This window comes from Oncorhynchus keta, chromosome 4 (genome assembly GCF_023373465.1).
Source record: "Oncorhynchus keta strain PuntledgeMale-10-30-2019 chromosome 4, Oket_V2, whole genome shotgun sequence".
Lineage (NCBI taxonomy): Eukaryota > Metazoa > Chordata > Actinopteri > Salmoniformes > Salmonidae > Oncorhynchus > Oncorhynchus keta.
Genome location: NC_068424.1, coordinates 50,461,947 through 50,469,364, shown reverse-complemented (window position 1 = coordinate 50,469,364; position 7,418 = coordinate 50,461,947). Strand labels below are relative to the sequence as shown.

The 7,418-nt window shown below is 43.6% G+C and overlaps 1 protein-coding gene across 1 annotated transcript in view; it reads right to left on the bottom strand.

Moving 5' to 3' along the window:
* Nucleotides 1-1,307: 1,307 nt before the first annotated feature.
* Nucleotides 1,308-7,418, bottom strand: part of LOC118384025 (dystrophin-related protein 2-like) — a 267,685-nt gene continuing 261,574 nt past the window's right edge. Inside the window, exon 26 of the mRNA XM_052509144.1 lies at nucleotides 1,308-1,660. The gene's annotated coding sequence lies outside the window, so the exon portion shown is untranslated. The remainder of the gene's footprint in view (nucleotides 1,661-7,418) is intronic.

Sequence of the window (7,418 nt, the reverse complement as noted above, 5' to 3'; positions counted from 1 at the left end):
CTGAATAGTCCCAAAAAAATCTCAAGCTGCCAAAAATCAAAACAGAGCGCAACTAAGCAGAATGTGCTTTGATTGAAACAACATACAGGAAGGCTCTACCGTTTTGTAATACCGTCTGCTCTAATTTGCTCGAAACAGTAATTCAAGAAGATCTAAATGCATATTCCCAAGAAAGTGATTGAGATCAAATGTTCACCAATCACTGTGTGATAATTGCACCATGATATAGAGGCCTAAAGGCCCGAGAAAATAAGACACAGTGGCAGAATAAATTCAACCACAGCTTTCTTTTAACACAAAACAGGATAGCAACCTCTGTCCAGTGAAGTCCACAAAGGATATTGCACATACAGTTGAAGTCGGAAGTTTACATACACCTTAGCCAAATACATTTAAACTCTTATTTATTTATTTATTTTTACAATTCCTGACATTTAATCCTAATAATAATCCCCTGTTTTAGATCAGTTAGGATCACCACTTTATTTTAAGAATGTGAAATGTCAGAATGATTTATTTCAGCTTTTATTTCTTTCATCACATTCCCAGTGGGACAGAAGTTTACATGCACTCAATTAGTATTTGGTAGCATTGCTTTTAAATTGTTTAACTTGGGTCAAATGTTTCGGGTAGCCTTCCACAAGCTTCCCACAATAAATTGAGTGAATTTTGTCCCAATCCTCCTGACAGAGCTGGTGTAACTGAGTCAGGTTTGTAAGGCCTCCTTGCTCGCACACGCTTTTTCAGTTCTGCCCACAAATTTTCTATGGGATTGAGGTCAGGGCTTTAGGATGGCCACTCCAATACCTTGACTTTGTTGTCCGAGAGCCATTTTGCCACAACTTTGTAGGTATGCTTGGGGTCATTGTGCATTTGGAAGACCCATTTGCAACCAAGCTTTAACTTCCTGACTGATGTCTTGAGATGTTGCTTCAATACATCCACATAATTTTCCATCCTCAGGATGCCATCTATTTTGTGAAGTGCACCAGTCCCTCCTGCAAAGCACCCCTACAAAATGATGCTGCCACCCCCAGTGCTTCATGGTTGGGATGGTGTTCTTCGTCTTGCAAACCTCCCCCTTTATCCTTCAAACATAACGATGGTCACTATGGCCAAACAGTTTTATTTTTGTTTCATCAGACCAGAGGACATTTTTCCAAAAAGTACGATCTTTGTCCCCATGTGCAGTTGCAAACCGTAGTCTGGATTTTTTAATGGCGGTTTTTGAGCAGTGGCTTTTTCCTTGCTGAGAGTCCTTCCAGGTTATGTCGATATAGGACTCGTTTTGCTGTGGATATAGATACTTTTGTACCTGTTTCCTCCAGGATCTTCACAAGGTCCTTTGCCGTTGTTCTGGGATTGATTTGCACTTTTCACACCAAAGTACGTTCATCTCTAGGAGACAGAACGTATCTCCTTCCTGAGCGGTATGACGGCTGCGTTGTCCCATGGTGTTTATACTTGCGTACTATTGTTTGTACAGATGAACGTGGTACCTTCAGGCGTTTGGAAATTGCTCCCAAGGATGAACCAGACTTGTGGAGGTCTACAATTTTTTTCCCTGAGGTCTTGGCTGATTTCTTTTGATTTTCCCATGATGTCAAGCAAAGAGGCACTGAGTTTGAAGGTAGGCCTTGAAATACATCCACAGGTACACCTCAAAGTAGATGTCCTAACCGACTTGCCAAAACTATAGTTTGTTAACAAGAAATGTGTGGAGTGGTTGAAAAACACGTTTTAATGACTCCAACCTAAGTGTATTTATTTTATTTCACCTTTATTTAACCAGGTAGGCAAGTTGAGAACAAGTTCTCATTTACAATTGCGACCTGGCCAAGATAAAGCAAAGCAGTTCGACACATACAACGACACAGAGTTACACATGGAGTAAAACAAACATACAGTCAATAATACAGTATAAACAAGTCTATATACGATGTGAGCAAATGAGGTGAGATAAGGGAGGTAAAGGCAAAAAAAGGCCATGGTGGCAAAGTAAATACAATATAGCAAGTAAAACACTGGAATGGTAGATTTGCAATGGAAGACTGTGCAAAGTAGAAATAAAAATAATGGGGTGCAAAGGAGCAAAATAAATAAATAAATGAAATACAGTAGGGAAAGAGGTAGTTGTTTGGGCTAAATTATAGGTGGGCTATGTACAGGTGCAGTAATCTGGGAGCTGCTCTGACAGTTGGTGCTTAAAGCTAGTGAGGGAGATAAGTGTTTCCAGTTTCAGAGATTTTTGTTGTTCGTTCCAGTCATTGGCAGCAGAGAACTGGAAGGAGAGGCGGCCAAAGAAAGAATTGGTTTTGGGGGTGACTAGAGAGATATACCTGCTGGAGCGTGTGCTACAGGTGGGAGATGCTATGGTGACCAGCGAGCTGAGATAAGGGGGGACTTTACCTAGCAGGGTCTTATAGATGACATGGAGCCAGTGGGTTTGGCGACGAGTATGAAGCGAGGGCCAGCCAACGAGAGCGTACAGGTCGCAATGGTGGGTAGTATATGGGGCTTTGGTGACAAAATGGATTGCACTGTGATAGACTGCATCCAATTTGTTGAGTAGGGTATTGGAGGCTATTTTGTAAATGACATCGCCAAAGTCGAGGATTGGTAGGATGGTCAGTTTTACAAGGGTATGTTTGGCAGCATGAGTGAAGGATGCTTTGTTACGAAATAGGAAGCCAATTCTAGATTTAATTTTGGATTGGAGATGTTTGATATGGGTCTGGAAGGAGAGTTTACAGTCTAACCAGACACCTAAGTATTTGTATTTGTCCACGTATTCTAAGTCAGAGCCGTCCAGAGTAGTGATGTTGGACAGTCGGGCAGGTGCAGGTAGCGATCGGTTGAAGAGCATGCAATTAGTTTTACTTGTATTTAAGAGTAATTGGAGGCCACGGAAGGAGAGTTGTATGGCATTGAAGCTTGTCTGGAGGGTTGTTAACACAGTGTCCAAAGAAGGGCCAGAAGTATACAGAATGGTGTCATCTGCGTAGAGGTGAATCAGAGACTCACCAGCAGCAAGAGCAACATCATTGATGTATACAGAGAAGAGAGTCGGTCCAAGAATTGAACCCTGTGGCACCCCCATAGAGACTGCCAGAGGTCCGGACAGCAGACCCTCCGATTTGACACACTGAATTCTATCAGAGAAGTAGTTGGTGAACCAGGCGAGGCAGTCATTTGAGAAACCAAGGCTGTCGAGTCTGCCGATGAGGATGTGGTGATTGACAGAGTCGAAAGCCTTGGCCAGATCAATGAAAACGGCTGCACAGTAATGTTTCTTATCGATGGCGGTTAAGATATCGTTTAGGACCTTGAGCGTGGCTGAGGTGCACCCAGCTCTGAAACCAGATTGCATAGCAGAGAAGGTATGGTGAGATAGAGATGTGAGATACATAGAGAGACAGACAGACAGACAGACAGACAGACAGACAGACAGACAGAGAGAGAGAGAGACATACAGACAGACAGAGAGAGAGAGCGAGAGAGACACAGACGGACAGACGGACAGACAGACAGACAGACAGACAGACAGACAGACAGACAGACAGACAGACAGACAGAGAGAGAGAGACATACAGACAGAGAGACAGACAGACAGACAGACAGACAGACAGAGAGAGAGAGACAGAGAGAGAGACAGAGAGAGAGTCTACTTGAGTCTAATGTTTTATAGGTGACTGGGTCTTTCAAAACTCAGGCCAGAAGTATGTGAGCTGAGCTTATGCTGAGCTGGTGTTCATTTCTACTGAAGGGGAGGGTGAAGGCTGCCACACTGATCTGGTTACTGTTGTCTCACACACACTCTCTCTTTCTTCCTGTCTCTCTCGTAAGCAGACACATTAAACACACTATATAACGGAGAGAATGCTTCTGTCCTCTACCCTTAGAGAATAACATCTGAATGAATTCATTCTAAACCAGCACCTACAGTAGGAACACAGTACATGAGAGTAAACACATATCTCCCACTTGGCAATGCTAACAAGAAACCATGACATAAACGGATGATGATGAGACCCATTCATTTAGCCTCCTCTGTATGCCAATGAGGATGATGAAGGTGAGGGTATTGTCTTCCTGTAAACCAAGGGCATCTGTATTGAGATTCTATAACCTTTATAGCCCAAAGAATGACAGCTGTTCCTGCCATACTGCCAATTAATCCCACAAATGTAGATGCAGGAGAATCTTAGACAGGTGTGCAATGTCTTCCATTTAGGATGACACATTTAAAATACAGGACAAAGGGACGATTTGGCGGGACATTCGGCGGGATAGTTTTTTGGGGCAGTACCGCGTCAGTTTAATCGCCTTATATATACTTTCAGTGTAATAAGGCTATTTATTTACTTTTGTAGCGCTTCGTCAGAAGCATGTTTTTGTTTTTAACTGTCCTCCAAATTTAGCTGGAATTTTGTGATTGGTATGACATTGGCCTACATTTCGCCCTGCACTCCACAGAATATCAGATTTCAACAACCATTGGAGAAGTGATTAACATCATCAGTGGCACATTCTTATGATATAGATCTTGTCAAAAGAGCAACGAGACTGTAAACAGTGATCTGTATATAATGACGAGATGCTCATGTCTCCGTCCTAACAATGGGCAGTCATCGTCCCAACGGTGGGAAGGTAGGCGAAAAGCTTCGGTCCAAAATAAGCCCATAGAAACGCATTGGCCAAGATAAAGCAAAACAGTGCGACAAAAATCAGAGTTACACACGGGATAAAGGAAAGTACAGTAATAACACAATAGAAACATCTATATATAGTGTGTGCAAATGGAGTAAGGAGGTAAGGCAATAAATAGGCCATAGTAGTGAAGTAATTACAATTTAGCAAATTAACACAGGAGCGACAGCTGTGCAGATTATGATGTGCAAGTAGAAGTACTAGTGTGCAAAAGAGCAACAAAAAAAAGTAAATAAAAACAATATAGGGATGAGGTAGGTAGTTGGATGGGCTATTTGAAGCGATCGGTAAGCTGCTCAGATAGCTGATGCTTAAAGTTAGTGAGGGAGATATAAGTCTCCAACTTCAGCGATTTTTGCAATTAGTTCCAGTCATTGGCAGCAGAGAACTGGAAGAAAGGTGGCCAAAATAGGTGTTGGCTTTGGGGAAGACCAGTGAGATATACCTTCTGGAGGTTATGGTGACCAGTGAGCTGAGATAAGGTGGAGCTTTACCTAGCAAAGACTTATAGATGACCTGGAGCCAGTGGGTCTGGCGACGAGAGCATACAGGTTGCAGTGGTGGGTGGTATATGGGGTGGGTGGTATTTGGTGACAAAACGGATGGCACTGCAATAGACTGCAATCCAGTTTGCTGAGTAGAGTGTGGGAGGCTATTTTGTGAATGACATCACCGAAGTCAAGGATCGGTAGGATAGTCAGTTTTATGAGGGTATGTTTGGCAGAGTGAGTGAAGGAGGCTTTGTTGCAAAATAGGAAGCCAATTCTAGATTTCATTTTGGATTAGTGATGCTTAATAAGAGTCTGGAAGGAGAGTTTACAGTCTAGCCAGACACCTAGGTATTTTGAGTTGTCAACATATTCAGAACTGTTCAAAGTAGTGATGCGAGTCGGGTGGGTGCAGGCAGCGATCAGTTGAAGAGCATGCATTTAGTTTTACTAGCACTTAAGAGCAGTTGGAGGCCACGGAAGGAGTGTTATATGGCATTGAAGCTTGTTTGGTTTGTTAACAAAGTGTCCAAAGAAGGGCCAGATGTATACAGAATGGAGTCGTCTGCGTAGAGGTGGATCAAGGAATCACCCGCAGCAAGAGTGACATCATTGATATATACAGAGAAAAGAGTCGGCCTGAGAATTGAACCCTGTGGTACCCCCATAGAGACTGCCAGAGGTCCGGACAACAGGCCCTCTGATTTGACACACTAAACTCTATCTGATAAGTAGTTGGTGAACCAGGCGAGGCAGTCATTTGAGAAACCAAGGCTGTTGAGTCTGCCGATAAGAATATGGTGATTGACAAAGTCGAAAGCCTTGGCCAGGTCGATGAAGACGTCTGCACAGTACTGTCTTTTATCGATGGCGGTTATGATATTGTTTAGTACCTTGAGCGTGGTTGAGGTGCACCCGTGACCAGCTTGGAAACCGGATTGCACAGTGGATAAGGTATGGTGGGATTCGAAATGGTCAGTTTCTTCACTTGGCTTTCGAAGACTTTAGAAAGGCAGGGCAGGATTGATATAGGTCTTTAACAGTTTGGGTCTAGAGTGTCACCCGCTCTGAAGAGGGGGATGACCGCGGCAGCTTTCCAATCTTTAGGAATCTCAGACGATACGAAAGAGAGGTTGAACAGACTAGTAATAGGGGTTGCAACAATGGCAGCGGATAATTTTAGAAAGAGATTGTCTAGATTGTCTACCCCAGCTGATTTGTACGGGTCCAGATTTTGCCGCTCTTTCAGAACATCTGATATCTGGATTTGGGTGAAGGAGAAGCTGGGGAGGCTTGGGCAAGTAGCTGCAGGGGTTGGGGTAGCCAGGAGGAACGCATTGCCAGCTGTAGAGAAATGCTTATTGAAATTGTGGATTTATCAGTGGTGACAGTGTTTCCTAGCATCAGTGCAGTGGGCAGCTGGGAGGAGGTGCTCTTATTCTCCATGGACTTTTTGGAGTGAGAGCTACAGGATGCATTTTCTGTTTGAAAAAGCTAGCCTTTGCTTTCCTAACTGACTGTGTATATTGGTTCACTGACTTCCCTGAAAAGTTGCATATCGCAGGGACTATTCGATGCTAGTGCTGTACGCCACAGGTTGTTTTTGTGCTGGTCGAGGGCAGTCAGGTCTGGAGTGAACCAAGGGCTATATGTGTTCTTAGTTATACATTTTTCGAAAGGGGCATGCTTATTTAAGATGGTGAGGTTATGACTTTTAAAAAACAACCAGGCATCCTCTACTGACGATATGAGGTCAATATCCTTCTAGGATACCTGGGCCAGGTCGATTAGAAAGGCCTGCTCGCAGATGTGTTTTAAGGAGCGTTTGACAGTGATCAGGGGTGGTCGTTTGACCGCGGGCCCATAACGGATGCAGGCAATGAGGCAGTGATCGCTGAGATCCTGATTTAAAACAGCAGAGGTGTATTTGGAGGGCAAGTTGGTCAGAATAATATCTATGAGGGTGCCCATGTTTACGGATTTAGGGTTGTACCTGGTGGGTTCCTTGATCATTTGTGTGAGATTGAGGGCATCTAGTTTAGATTGTTAAACAGCCGGGGTGTTAAGCATATCCCAGTTTAGGTCACCTAACAGAAGATGGGGGGCAATCAATTCACATATGGTGTCCATGGCACAGTTGGGAGGGTCTATAACAGGCAGCAACAGTGAGAGACATTTCTGGAGAGATTAGAAGCTCAAACTGTTTGGGCATAGATTTGG